The 14967-nt window shown below is 40.5% G+C and overlaps 1 protein-coding gene across 1 annotated transcript in view; it reads left to right on the top strand.

Moving 5' to 3' along the window:
* The window catches only part of EPB41L4A (erythrocyte membrane protein band 4.1 like 4A), a 2214504-nt gene that overhangs the window by 1015688 nt on the left and 1183849 nt on the right, over positions 1–14967 (top strand). The window lies entirely within an intron of this gene.

The following is a 14967-nucleotide window of genomic DNA, read 5'->3' as shown; positions in this document are numbered from 1 at the left end:
AAATACAAAATGCATGAACCAATAATGACAAAACTGCCCAATTCAGAACATTTCCATCATAAAAGTCTACTTCCACACACACACAATCGCATTTTAAATGTATTGTTTGAACATTTTTCCAGTAGGCAATGAAACAAAATGCATGAGCCAATAATGACAAAAACTGCCCAGTTAAGAACATTTCCATCATAAAAGTGTAAATCTATAAATAGAATGACAGTAGTGTAAGTCATATGCATCTTGCACAGCTTCTTGTACTTATTTTCAATTTCATTTTTTGGCAAAACCAGAGATATTATAATCACTGCTTGTATAACTTTGGAAAGTTGCTAGAATAAAATAGGTTACCACCATGCATTTTTCACTGCCAAGTCTTGAACCCAAAACAATCCTGTGCACTACAGTCAGAACAACATACCCCTATGCCAAATCATCAGCTTCTTGAAAGACAGACTAAAACTTAAATGGCTATCATGTAGTGAATTCAGTTCTCACCATACCTACACACACACACACACACACACACACACACACACACACACACACAACACACACACATGTACACTAATTGTTCTGACAGATTTTTGGAGTTCCTAGCAGTATGTTGTATTATCATTAGGACTGGGAGGTTAGCCATCCATAAAGGGGTATACATGATTTTTAGAGTTTTTTGAATGTGCAGGATTTCTCAAGATTAGATCAAGAAGGGAATGCAAGTTTGTGTCACCTGTTAACTGTGACTGAGTTTTGCACTGCTGTTCAAGACAGTTGCAAGCCATGAATGATGTGAGAGAAGCAACAAGATGTGTGCTCATTAGATAATAACTTGTATTGATTGTTTTTTTTTTTTTACATCCAAACTGTATTTCCAGTAATTATCACTAGATCTGAGCATTACACGGCCCCCAAAAAAAATACCAACAACATTGACAGCAGCAGTACATTAATATTAAGTCCTTATGGAAAATATTTGCACTGATTTCCTGTATACCTCTCAACAGGTCCTCATCTGTTATACTCATAATTCCTACACTCAAAAAATGTATACAAAAACAGTTTTGAAAACATTGCATTCTTACATAGATCTAATGAGGATTCTTTAATCCATGCTTGTTCATCAGATATTTTCCTTTCACAGTATCCCTGTCTGTAGGTCATTATATACTTCAAGAACAACTACAGTCCAAGGAATTACTTATGAACTGATTTCAACAATTAGTTTCAAAGACACTTAATGGCAAACCTGTCAGTTACACTAAACTGAAATATTTTTAGATAATGGTTATAGCAATGACTTGGACAGTGATAGCAATGGTGATGATGAGCTTGATAAGAATGTTCTCACACATTAGAAAAAGCTTTTATAATATCCAAGACTGCAGCTGCATCTCTAAAAGTGCTGTGCAAAGGGTTATGAATAAACAAAATGTTACTGTCCACAGTGCATTTATTAACAAAAATGGAATCCAACTATCTGGAAAACATACATGTGTAAGGTTTCCTGAAAATGAGCAAACAATCTACTGCTTGTTATTTTCAAAAGGCGATGTAGGAAGCATAGTCTGCATCTTTGTGAAATGTTATTTGGACAATTTGCTTTTTATAAGGCCATAAAGAATGAAACTTTACCACCATATCCACATCAAGCAGCTGATTTATAAACCTACTTAGCATGCTGTGAATGGAGTCACTAACTTCCAAAAAACATAAATCAGTCGTTCATCTACTCAAATGGATGCAGCATTAAATGAAAAAAAAATCACACAAAAAGACAGGTGTGTGTGTGTGTTTAGTGGAAGGTTCCATCTCTCTACCAGAACTGCATTATATCAGGTAGGCAAAAACAAATGTTTTCTTCTTCTAAAACACCTTTCATAAATGAAACTTTACCACCATATCCACATCAAGCAGCTAATTTATAAACCTAGCATGCTGTGAATGGGAATGGAGTCACCAACTTCCCAAAAACATAAATCAAGTCGTTCATCTACTCGAATGGATGCAGCAAGTACAAGCGAGCAAAAGTACCTACCCCGATGAGCAAAAATGTTAACCAACACTAACTGTCTAAAAAAAAAGCGAGGAATCATTCCAGCAAAGCATAACATAGTTCCAGTCATCTTGGGCTTAGCATGATCAAAAAGCTAATCCAAGGCAGCAAAGCATAGCAGTCCTTCATTTGGACTGCAGTTCGTAAAAAGCTTCCAATATCCAGTAAAAGCATCCTCAATGCTTCCAAGTTCACTTCTAACCTGCCTAAAGTATTCAAACAGACGCGCGCGCATGTCTTCATTCCGATAGGTGATGTCAAAAAATTTAAAAAATAAGTTGAAAAAATCGTAAATGAAGGGGTGCCTCTCGGGAATCGTGGCACCCCATTATTGGAACCCCAAAACTCGGTAAAAACTGAGTAATTCAGGATGGTTGGGAGGTCTGTGGGTGTGGTTTGAGCCTTTAAAAAAATGAAGTTATCTTGGTACAGTTCGAACAAATATTAATTTATCTGTAACCATAAGTGTTATTAGAAAACTGTAAATGGCAAACTATTCAGGATAAATTAATTTTTACATTAGTGGTATTCATTCAGTTTATGCTTTAAACTGGATTTTATAAACCAAAATAAAGGCAGTGAATATTAAATTTTGTAATCTTGTATAAACAGTTTATCTCAGTAAACATTTAAGCAAGATACACTGCCAGCAGGATTTTCTTCATACAGCTGTGAGCTTTCATATGAGGCTATGCAGTTCTTTTTTACCTGAATGTTGAGATATTTAGAGAAAAATGAGAATGATTACAATACAAATAAATAGTATACAAATAATATTCAATATCTCTTTTCCTACATTCAACAGAGGTCAAATATCAATACAGTTGTGTTTGCCATCTTGTATAGTTTAAGATTAAATCTTCTGATACCTTGTATGTTGCATGGTTTTGGAATTATTAATGCAAATGTGAACAAGCAATATTTGACGTCTAGAGGAGTCAGTAGGTGGTAACTGCATAAATTTGTGGAGGCACACTTAGCTGTAATGAGTTAAGTAATGCAATTGAAATTATATAGAAAGTTAAACAAGAGTAACCCCTTAGAGTAGTTATTTTTCTTTGCTTATGATTACTGTAATTTAGAATTATCAAGAAAAATTGGTAGAAGCAGAATGGGAAATGGAATGAGGGATATAGCTTCTGCTCATGTTGCTGTATGCAGAAGCACTAGTTTTGGTTGCAAGTAAAAGAATTTGTATTAGAGAGGTAATATTTGAAGTTGGAAATGCTTTGCAGGATGTGTGTTTAAAGCTCAGTAAGAGAACAGGTAAAGGTTTTGCTGACACTGTTATCATTGGTGGTATTTATTTTTCCCAACTGGATATCAAAATTTTAGGACTGATATATGGACAGAGAAAGTGTTGTCTTTTTACAAGAAGAGGTAGGCAGTGATTTCTGAAATATGAGATGCACAAAATATGTGGAGAACGTTTTTGTTATGCTTTGGTAAAAATTTAGTTTAGTAATTCTTTCATGTAGGGAATACTGTATATGTGGGGATCATATATATGCTTTACCTATATGTATAGAAATGTAATTTCCGTCTATAATAGTATTATTTGCAGTTTGCATTTGAATCTGGTTAAAGGGAACACTGTTTTAATGCAAATGATAAAGGAGGTTTAGCTTTAATGCATCCAGTTTTATGCTTGAGTGCTTTACATTTGTTTTGGGTTTTACAAAAAATGAAGGAGGCTGATACTGGTGTAGTAGGAGACTTGCAGAGATCTAAGTACAAGGAACTTTGGGACTGGGGTAGAGCAGAAAAAAGCAAAAGAGTAATAAGTAATGGTGTGCAAAAATACTAAAGGAAGATTACATTGTAGAAAATAGATTCAGAGGAGTGGACAAAGGGGAGAAGACAACTGTATACTGATATAATGGAAATGTTTAATTGGCTTGACCATGGGATGAAGTAGAGAAAAACAGGCAATTTCTATGAGATGCAAAAGATTTAAAGGAATGTGGGATTGTGCAGATGTTTTATGGAGACTGCTGCTGGGAAATCTACCAGTAAAGGCAGATATGACACACAATAGAAAGAGAAAAGCTGGTGAAATATATCTGAGGTACAGAAAACAGCACAGAATGCTATTATTATTATTATTATTGCAAGGGGATGAGGGGATATTGGCGTATGGTGATTAAAGAAGATAAATACCTCAATTAGAAAAATTAGTATGTAAACTATTATGTTAGGATTATAGAGTAATATGGGGTAGATTGATCTAGCTAGGGTAGAGTGAGTATGACAATTATGTGTGTTATTTGGAAGGGTAGGATAGATGATAACTTTTGTAATAAGAAACGGGATGAGAGGGAGACTGTAAAAAAAGATAAATGTCTGGTTATGGCAGAAAGAAAGAGATATCAAAACTGCTGTTGTTCATTACTTGTTTATGCACTTAATTTAACTGTATAAATACAAATAGTGCAGATATATATATATATATATATATATATATATATATATATATATATATATATGTATATATATTTAAATATACCACATTGATATACATGTGTATATAGAGGTATATAGAGGTGTTGCAGAATCTTGATTGTTCACTTGTATTACCAACAATCAGACAGAATAGAGCCCAGTTTAACATCTCCTCCAAAGGATAGCACACTCATGAATGCATCATCCCTGTTGTGCTGCACTGAAGTATAGGTATTAGAAATGAATCCAGGTATCTGGTGTGGGAATAGAACACACAGTCTTCTGATCTTCTAGTACCAAAGGTAAGTGTGATACCTTTCAGACCACTAGCACTGGTAGTGGCCTTTGTTTAGGCTTTTCCATGGTTGCAGGCCATTGAGACCACTATAAAATAAGTCCTGTCTTGTTGCGGAAAAGGGGATCTGATGAGTTGAGGTTAATAATGAGATAAATTTCACAGGATGTCAGAAATCCTCGCCTTCCCACCATGTACCATACATACTGGATTCTCCAGTTCTTCTTCTTGTAGCTCTGATCAGATAGAAGAAAACAAAGTGGAGAAAAAAGAGAGACTAACTCTTCTCTGTGCTTTACCTGGTAATTTTATCAGTATTTCTAAAGCGTTTTGGCATGTGAATAAGTACTCTGTCTTTCTCATGATTTTGCTTATCTGATGCATTTCTCTTTATGAGAAACCAGTTTCTGTAAAAAAAATGTTTTCGGTCAAAAAGGTCTTTTACCATTCCATTGGGTTTAATCCTTTTTTTCTCTCTTGGGACAGCCCACTTTTCTTCAGAGAGTGTGTCTGCAGCTGGGCTGTCATATCTGCCAACAGATATAATGTCAACCTTATTCATCTGGCTCATTAACACCTATGTAGTGTGAAACATCATACCTGTAGTAGCCTGCCACATCTTGCATTCCTTAGCATTTTCTGAAAAATAAGCTTAAAAAGCAGAAGATAAACAAATTTAAATGTTTTGTGAACAATAAAAGCTATTAAAACTATATAAATGGTAATGTTACCAGTAAGAAGTATTCTTTATAGTGACAATATTCAGGTTATTCATAGTATTTACATAAATATTATAATACATTACAATGCATTCAAACCCAGAAATGCATTTTTGCTAAAATGTTACAAATTAGCATATCTTGAAAACTATACAACCTAGACACATATTAGAACACTTTTGTTAACCAGACATAGGTTTTCACATAATAGCAAGAAATTCCCGAGTGCATGTTTATTGAGATATTTACAGAAATATGAAAACATATGCTTGGTTGTACAATCACCAATATAAATATTACTGAATATATCTCAAAATATGCATCTTACAGTGAAAATGTCAATGGCAGTTCTCTTCAGCAGCATCTAAGGTTTCTCCTGATGCATTGCAGTAGTGTATACGTCACTTGTTTTTGAAGTATTAAGTATGTATGGAAATATTTCTTATTTTTCATAATTACCAGCAAAGAAGAAGCAGAATCTCCAGTATAATGTGATATAAATGGACAACAGCAATGTATTTTTCTCTCTCAAATCATGGCATTGTGTACCATAGCCTTCAAAATCTTGTATGTCTCTCAGTTCCAAAAACATAAAAATAAATATGAGAAAATGAATAAGTGGAAAATGGTGATTAATTTCGCTACAGTAGGACATCCTAAGTTAACAGTCTTAGTGTCATTTTGTTAATTCCTTGTTACCCTTTCCAATGATGCTTGTTATTAGCTGGTAAGTTACTTAATTAAAGAAGCCAGACATAAAAAGGCATGCATGCCATAAGGCAGGATGGGTATTAAATGGTAACATTACCATTTATATAGTTTTAATAGCTTTTATTGTTCAAAAAACATTTTTTTCTGCTCTACACCAGTCCCAAAGTTCCTTGTATTTATAAGTATGTATGAACTACATAGAGGACACAACACTTTTTTGTGTTCTATTTGAAAATAATTTAATCAGGCCACTAGTCATAGATGTTGAAAAAGTTAAGAGTACACTTTTTTCAAACACCTTTATTGAATCATCACTTGTGACATAGGGTACACTTTTTGGCACAAGTCTTGTCAGCCTAGTTGCCTGGCTTTTTACAACTGTTAGTCAAGAAAACTATCAAAAATTATTTTCATTGCAGGGAGTCTCCACTTCCTACCTTTGTGAATTAAGTCAGAATCCCAGAGTGAATAGGTATCTCTTCTACTTCTCCACATACTTCTAAAACGGAGAGTTCTTCCACATAAAAAAAATTTAAAGAGGTATGACTGTTTCTAGTACTGCAAAGTTCAATTCCAACAATGATTGTGGTGTCCACTGCACCTGTAATACTCTGTTCATGCATAGCCAGTTGAATCCAGGCTATGTACTCTTCCTCCTCTTTATTTGCCATCTTAGCTTGCCATTGATAATGATAATATGTGAAGGACACTTTTGAAAGCTCTAGTGTGGAGATTAGAAGCTTTCTCACTCACCCTTTTGCACAGAGGTGTGGAGGGTCATTGTCTGGAGTTATGTTGCTCATAGCACAGGTGTCCAGTGCTGTTATCTCTGTTGCTGTCTTCAATGTTATTTCAACCAACTCCAGTGATTTTGCTGTTCTCCATGGCGTCAGGATTAGTGTCTGTGCATTAGCTTTGGTGTCCTTTCACCTGATATCTTTGTTTCTGGCATTGATAATGTTCCAGATACTTGTTCTGCTTTCTTTAACCCTTATGGCACCAGATTGTTCAGCTTGGAGTCTACTAGCATTAGCACTAGTGCTGATCTTTCTAATGTTGGGTATCTGACCAACTCAGAATGTAGTATACCTCAGTGCTGGCCATTCTAGCTTCAATGTCTGCAGTGCAGAAGATAGTACTATTGTTTTCTGCTTCCATTGCAGCTCATCACAATTTAAAAGTAGTCAGCAATGAGTCTTTTTAAATTTCACTCAGAACAGAATGTACAGCTGCCTTTAGCTGGATACTTATTGACTCCCACTGAACATTTGTTAATGAAAAAATAAAACAAGGTAATATATTTGCAGCTGTAAGAAACTTGACATTCTTCATTACTTTCATCATTCTGGCTTATTTTTCAAGGCTAGTTGCTTGCAAAATCATTACTTTATAGCTTAAGTCAAGGGTGTTAATGTAGACATTCACTTTTATTAAAATAAAACAAAATATCTTAATTCTACATGTAATATAATTGGTGCTTCTTTACATCACACCACCATCCCAGCAGCCTAAGATCACAGCATATTACCATTAAACTTGCTTTTGTCCAACCTCCTAATACTGTAAGGCTTATATTTCTTACAACTAAAAAAGTACTTGTTTACTTTAATATATTTAGCACATACACCCCCGGATTCTCTATGCCTTGCGTGGCGTGCAAGATCAGTGCAGGAGCTCTAGCAGGCAATATGTCTACTGTGCAATCCAGGAAAAGCCTGCAGGGGCATGCACGGACTAAGCCCCTGCACTAATCCATTTGCAGGAGAAATCCATGCAAATGAGATGAGTTTATGATCCAGGAAGCTTGCAACCGGCCATGCAGGGCTAGCACAATCTGCAGAAATGTACTTGGTTAGTAAGCGAGTACATTTCTGCAAAATCCAAAACGGAGCTGTGACAGCTCCAAATAAAGGCTGCATGTCAGTTAGGAAGCATGCCAATGGCCAAGTATAAGGCCATTGGCATTGCAAACATCCCAAAAAAATAAAAAATCAACTTTTATTTTTATTTAGCCAATCTCGGCTGTTTAAGCAAAGGGCAGAGGCGTGCAAATGAGATCAGGGGAAAATAACAAAATAAACCTAAATTAAGCATTCTAACTAAAATCACTATTCTGCCATACAAGTCAATGGCAGGCAAAAGACAACATGGCCAATGAGTAGTGGTTGCTAAGGGGGAAAGCTGAGTATGAGACATGTAACTATGCATTAGCAGGCAATCCTATGCAAATGAGAGGAATGATAGTGAATCCCAGTTTTCCCCAGCATGCTAGTCAGGCCCTGACTGTGTAAGAGTAGGAATAGCTTAGTGCAAGCCTAGGAGTTAACTGACATCATGGGAGGGGTCAGGCATACTAAGTGGATTGGAGCCCTGTGGCCTGTGTTTGCTCCTAGCTTAGCACAGCTAAGCAAGGGCGTGTGTCTGTATCTGCCTAGCACTCTTTACATTACCTAAGCAGGTGTGCGCACCACGAACCAGCTTTTACAGGTTTATAAAAAAAGTTAAACAAGGAAATAGCAGCACTGTGCACATTTGAGCACTCTGCGCAGCGTGCCCCCGGGCTTAAACAGGAAGGCAATGGGAAGGGAAAACAGTAGTAGGAAGTTAATCAAGGAGAACTAGCATAGCTGGCAGGTGAAATATATCAGAATCAGCCAGTTACAGAGGCAGCAGACCAGCCCATCCCAGAACACTACTATAAACTATGCAAATACATTCCCCTCTGGTTTTTCCCACACAAGTGGGAAACTTTTAACACTCACAACAGCAAAATGATAGGGTCTGCAATAGTTATCATACAACAACTTGTGGAAGAGGCTGAGGATGGTGAGGATGTGAATGCTGTCGACCAACCCACAGTGTGGAGACGGAGAAGAGTGTACAGACCCAGGGTAACCTACCAGGGGCTACATGAGCTGGAGATAGTGGAGCACTATAGGGTGGACAGGGACCTCCTACAGCAAACTGTTGAGCTGTGCCGGCCATGCCTGACACACAGAACTAACAGAGGGGAACCCATCCCAGTGGATACCAAAGTATGTGTAGGCCTAAGAATACTAGGTACAGGTACCTTCCAAAGGCCAACTGGGAATATGATGAGGATCTCACAGGCATCAGCATCCAGGGTACTCCACCAGTTCCTGGATGCCATGTCAGCATGTCATTAAGCACGTATATTTCCCCGTGAGGTGTTGGCCAGCAATATGCAACTGTTCCACCAAATAGCAGAATACCCTGAGGTAGTGGGTGCTATAGATTGCATGCACATATGCATCAAAGCACCACCCAGTTAGCGGGGAAGGGTCCACATCAACCACAAGGGCTTCCCCTTCATCAACTGCCATGTCATGTGTGATGCCCACGGCATAATAACGAATGTGTGCTGGCTGCCCTGGAATCTATCACGATTCCCACATATGGCATCTGACGCAGCTGTACCAGAGATTTGCCAATGGGGACATCCCTCATGATCACCTAGTGGGGGATGCTGGATATGCACTGGAGCTGTGGCTAACACCCATCAAAAATGCACATACACCCAAACAAGAACTCCATAATGAGTCACATGCACAGACCAGAATTATAGTAGAGCGTGTGTTTGGGATGTTCAAGTCATGGTTCCGGTGCCTTGGCACATCCGATGCAGCCTTGCAGTACTCACCAGTTACATGTACCCAAATTGTCCTCATATGTGCCATGCTACACAATACGATGCAGCAGAAACAGCTGCAGCAGGAACAGCATGGGGCAGGGCCATACAGCCCCCCACTATTGCCAAGGCCTGCACAGGCACAGAGTGACTCAGAGCAGGAATAATCTGAGCCTGCCCCAGTAGGCAGAAGGAGGCATGCCCAGTATGCACTGGCCTTGGCAAAGAGGCAACACATAGCACATACACTGACACAGGAGGGACCCAGGGAATGACGCCTCTCTCTGACTCTCACATACAGTAAAAGGGATGCCAAACATTTGACTACCTGTGCTCAACCATGTGTAGGGAGTATACTATGTGCATCTGACATAGGCAGCCCTGCAGCACCACCCTCAATACTGGGGCACCCACAAGGTAAGTGACTCACACATGCCAGTCAGGGGGGTTCACATACCCAACAACAGTCATAGCTAGCAGGCCAGGTGTAGACAAACAAAGGCTGTGCTATGGCACCTGAATGAGGCCTATGGGTAACCCCCCCAAGCCTATACAGACAGACCACAGCAGGTCAGGCAGTGGGACATCAGTTCTGAAGGGTAGGAAGTCAGAAACTAATATGTAGGTAAATAAAAGCCAAGATCTGTAGTACACTGGTATGCCTGTAGTCAGTTCTGAAGGGTAGGAAGTCAGAAACTAATATGTAGGTAAATAAAAGCCAAGATCTGTAGTATACTGGTTTGCCAGTAGTCAGCATGATAAGTAAGACTACAGAATGAAATGGAGTACCTGACATACCAGTACAGTCATAGCAAATGTGTACAAGTGTCAGGTGTGCCCCCCCATCCTACGTAGACATGTAGTAACAGTCAGGTGTGCCCTGCCCCAATCCTGTGTAGAAATAGTCAGATGTGCCCCTCCCATCCAGTGTAGAATGTAGTAACAGTCAATGCCAGATGATAGACGGATACCCTGCAGAAACAGTATGCTACATGTAGGTGTACAACACATTGGTCAGCACTGCAGTACAGACTACCTGGACTTGATCCACATATTCAGTACAGATGATCATACTGTGCATGCTTACACACTTAGAAAAATGAAGGCAATGTTAGTCAGCAACATACTGAAAGGTCATAGTGGGCATGCTCACACACTTACACATGAAGGCCATCTCTGCAAACACCAGTGGACCATATCTGGCAATTGTAGATGTTAGTGCAGACACTCCTCAGTATGCACCACACATGCTTTGCACACACAGTGGACAGGAATACAGATTTAGATCTAAGGACAACATACTATAGTAAGCCAAAGGTAGACTTACATAGATGTGTAGAAGAGGGTGACTGTGACAAGGAGCCATCCAGGGCTGTCCCACCCAGCACACAGCCAAAGGGCCACAACCACATGAGGTTCAGATGTCACTCACTGTAGATACTAGCCACTGGTATCTGCCAGCATTACAGACTATGTGGTGCATGTGCTAGCTGTGCAACATGACTGTACAAGGAAGTAGTCATCTAGCAGCTGTATACACATACCTGTGGAATATGACCCTGTGTTTGCCTGCATGTGGTGTGTCAACTTCTAGATGAATGGGTTATGACCCATGCACACACTGCTCTCCCCATAGCTCTAATATGACAAGCCTGCTGAGGTCATCCACTGTGAAGTACACCTCTGGGAAGGTTGTAGCCCAGTAATCTCCATCCACATCCTATAACTGCGTACTGATGTAGTCTGATACATTAGTTAGGTAAGAGTTCTAATCCCAGACTTGGCAAGTGTGTGTGTGTGTGTGTGTGTGTGTCTGACTCTGTGTAGAAAACAATGTTTTTTAGGGTAGTCGCACTCCTACAATTCAAATGCTCTACTTTGGCAAGGCTGCTGATGTCATCCACGTAGAAATACACCTCTGGGAAGGTTGTAGCCCAGTAATCTCCATAGCGTGTCCTATAACTGCATACTGCTGTAGGGTGATAAACTAGTTAGGTAGGAGTTCTAATCCCAGATGTGGCAAATTTGTGTGTGTGTGTGTGTGTGTGTGTGTGTGTGTGTGTGTGTGTGTGTGTGTGTCTGTCTGACTCTGTGTAGAGAACAGTACTTTTTAGGGTAGTCACACTCCCTACAATTCAAATGCTCTACTTTGGCAAGGCTGCTGATGTCATCCACCTAGAAATACACCTCTGGGAAGGTTGTAGCCCAGTAATCTCCGTAGCGTGTCCTATAACTGTGTACTGCTGTAGTGTGATAGAATAGTTAGGTAGGAGATCTAATCCCAGACCTGGCAATTGTGTGTGTGTGTGTGTGTGTGTGTGTGTAGAGAGCAATGCATTTTAGGCTAGTCACACTCAATACAATTCAAATGCCCTACTTTGGCAATCCTGCTGATGTCATTCATTGTGAAATACACCTTTGCGGAATGAAAACTCCAGTAATCTCCGTGGTGCGTCCTATAACAGCATCATGCTGTAGTGTGTATAGAACTCTGGTAGGGGTTCTATTCCCACACATGGCACTGGTGGATGTTTTGTGTGTGGTTCTATGTTTGTGTAGGGAGCTATGTATTTTAGGCTAGTCACACTCACTACAATTCAAATGCCCTACTTAGGCAATCCTGCTGATGTCATTCACTGTGAAATACACCTTTGGGGAAGGAGAGCTCCAGTAATCTCCATGGCACATCCTATAATGGTGAAGTGCTATAGTGTAATATACTAGTTAGGTAGGAGTTCTAATCCCAGACATGACATGTGTGTGTGTTTGTGTGTGTGCGCGTGTGTGTGTTTGTCATTCATATCCTGTGTGGCAGTGGTTGTGAATGTGTAATAACTGGACTCAATGTGGAGCAGGTTTTGCAATCTTCTTATATGGTGGGCCAAGTATATATCACAATGTCCACCGTACAGGGATAACAGATGTGAAATAACCATGAGGCTGGGGTGCAAATCCATACCCCTAAGTGTGACATCAGTGCCAGCTAAACAACGTTAGCAAGCCTTGTATTAATCAGGGTACACTCTCAACCCCTGTCTCATACACACACACACACTTGCCTAGGCAACAGCCACTATGTTGGTAGTACCCTGCATATTGCCCCATGGATAGTAACCATGGAGTGATTGCAGTGGACTACAGAGGGCATGGCACCCTGTCCATCAGTCCAATAGGCATTTACATGCCAACAGTGCACCTCCCCCATTTCTCCCACTGGACACCTGCAGCACCTGTGGTGCCATCAAATGTGACCCACAAAGGAGATAACATGCCTGAAACACAAGCCCTGTATGGACAGATGCCACTGACACCAGGGAATACCGATATCATGCTATCAATATAGGTGCAGGGCAAACCTGCTCTCCATGAACAGTTCCCACCATATGAGGCCAGGACTGACGCATCTGATTACGATCAGTATACACAACATAGGCCAGACACCCCAGGTACAGTTCCACATGTCACTGTACATGCATGTGGGAGGTGTGCACATCCCAGACACTGTCCATATCATGGACTAAGGAACACATACATGGCAGGCAATGCACAGCGTTGGCCACACGCAACAGTCACCCAGGTGACTGGATTGTGAATACAATACCCACCTGTGTGGGCAACTCCAGACACTACAGCCCTGAGCCACAATGCAGACCATTGTCATGTAGCCTGATGCCAAGGTATACCCATCACCTAGCCTTGTATAGCCATCTGGCACCGTCAACCACAGCACACCCATGAAGCAGTGCACACATGCATGTCAGTACTGGCACCCATGTCTGTGTGGGTGGTGTATGATGCGTATGACCACATTCACATTCACTACAACCCCCATTGGCATACTGAAGCATGCTGTCTTATGTCAGACACCTCCACATACCCTTTGCACATATAACCTCCGTATAACCTCTGTGATGCATGTGATACCTGCACAGTACTGTGTTGTGGCAATCCCACTAGTGATGAGTTGTATTCCTGGCCCTGCCAAGTGTGGCAATGTGTGTGCGTCCCTGTGAGAGTGTGGCTGTGTTGACACTGACACCTGTTCATGCGGGCAGGCACGGGTACTACACCTACCATATAGCTATCATATCCATGTTGCAGATGTCACTCACCATCACATATACATTCTGAGGGCTCCCCAACATATGTGGCACATCCAATAACTGCATGGACATGTGATACCACTGCATAGTCGTCGGGGGTTGATACCCTGTACTGTTAGGTGTGTGATACAAACATGCATAAGTTTTACTCTCCCACCCCTCCCTGGCTTTTCTATGCCTCTGTCTGCCTCTTGTACTCCCTCTCTGGTGGATGCTGAGACTTACACCTGCTTTGCTTAGGCAGCAGCATGTGTATTTTAAGTGATGCTCAGGATCAGCTGATGGTCTGTGCACAAATTGCAGCCCTCCTCTAGCTGATTGCATGTGGAACAGCTGTGGTAACATTCCCATAGCCAATTGCATGGAAACACACACCAATATGTAGGAACATCATGTTGCTGTTGGGCCTTTCATCCACTGTGAGCAGGAACTCGATCTGTTGTTTGGCAAACAGTATCTCAGTTGGATTGAGGTGTACCTCTAAGAACATACAATGTGGAGACAGGCCAACACACAGGAGGGGGATGTGCCTGACCTGACTACAGACTTTTAGTGCTGCTGTACTGCATTTGGAGTAATGTTGGTTTAACAGGGTTTGTGTGGATATGGCTGTCCTACATGTTTACATGCCTGCCATGTCAGTGCTATGTTAATGAGGGAACACCCATCTGTAGGGCCATCTGCAGACTGGCCAGTGTGTGGTGTCTTTTGTTTCAGGTGTTCCCCACTGACCACCTATCTGTGAACTGCAGAAGGTAATGTGAGGATTGCAGTCTGTAGATGGTGATGGCTGTGAGAGTTACTGACTTCAAATCCCTCATAGGACATATGGTGCAACAAACCCTGTTACAACAGTAAATGTATGAGGTTATCACAGCAACATGTCAATATTGGCCCTATGTATGTGCCTCCAGCCACAACCCTGACAACCTTTGTACATATGTCATGCAGATAGGGCTGCATATGTACTGTACACCATAATTAGTGATATATCTGGT

This window comes from Protopterus annectens, chromosome 2.part2 (assembly GCF_019279795.1).
Source record: "Protopterus annectens isolate FY-2018-M chromosome 2.part2, PAN1.0, whole genome shotgun sequence".
Lineage (NCBI taxonomy): Eukaryota > Metazoa > Chordata > Ceratodontiformes > Protopteridae > Protopterus > Protopterus annectens.
The sequence above is the reverse complement of the archived record's forward strand: the minus strand, read 5'-3'. Positions and strand labels throughout refer to the sequence as shown.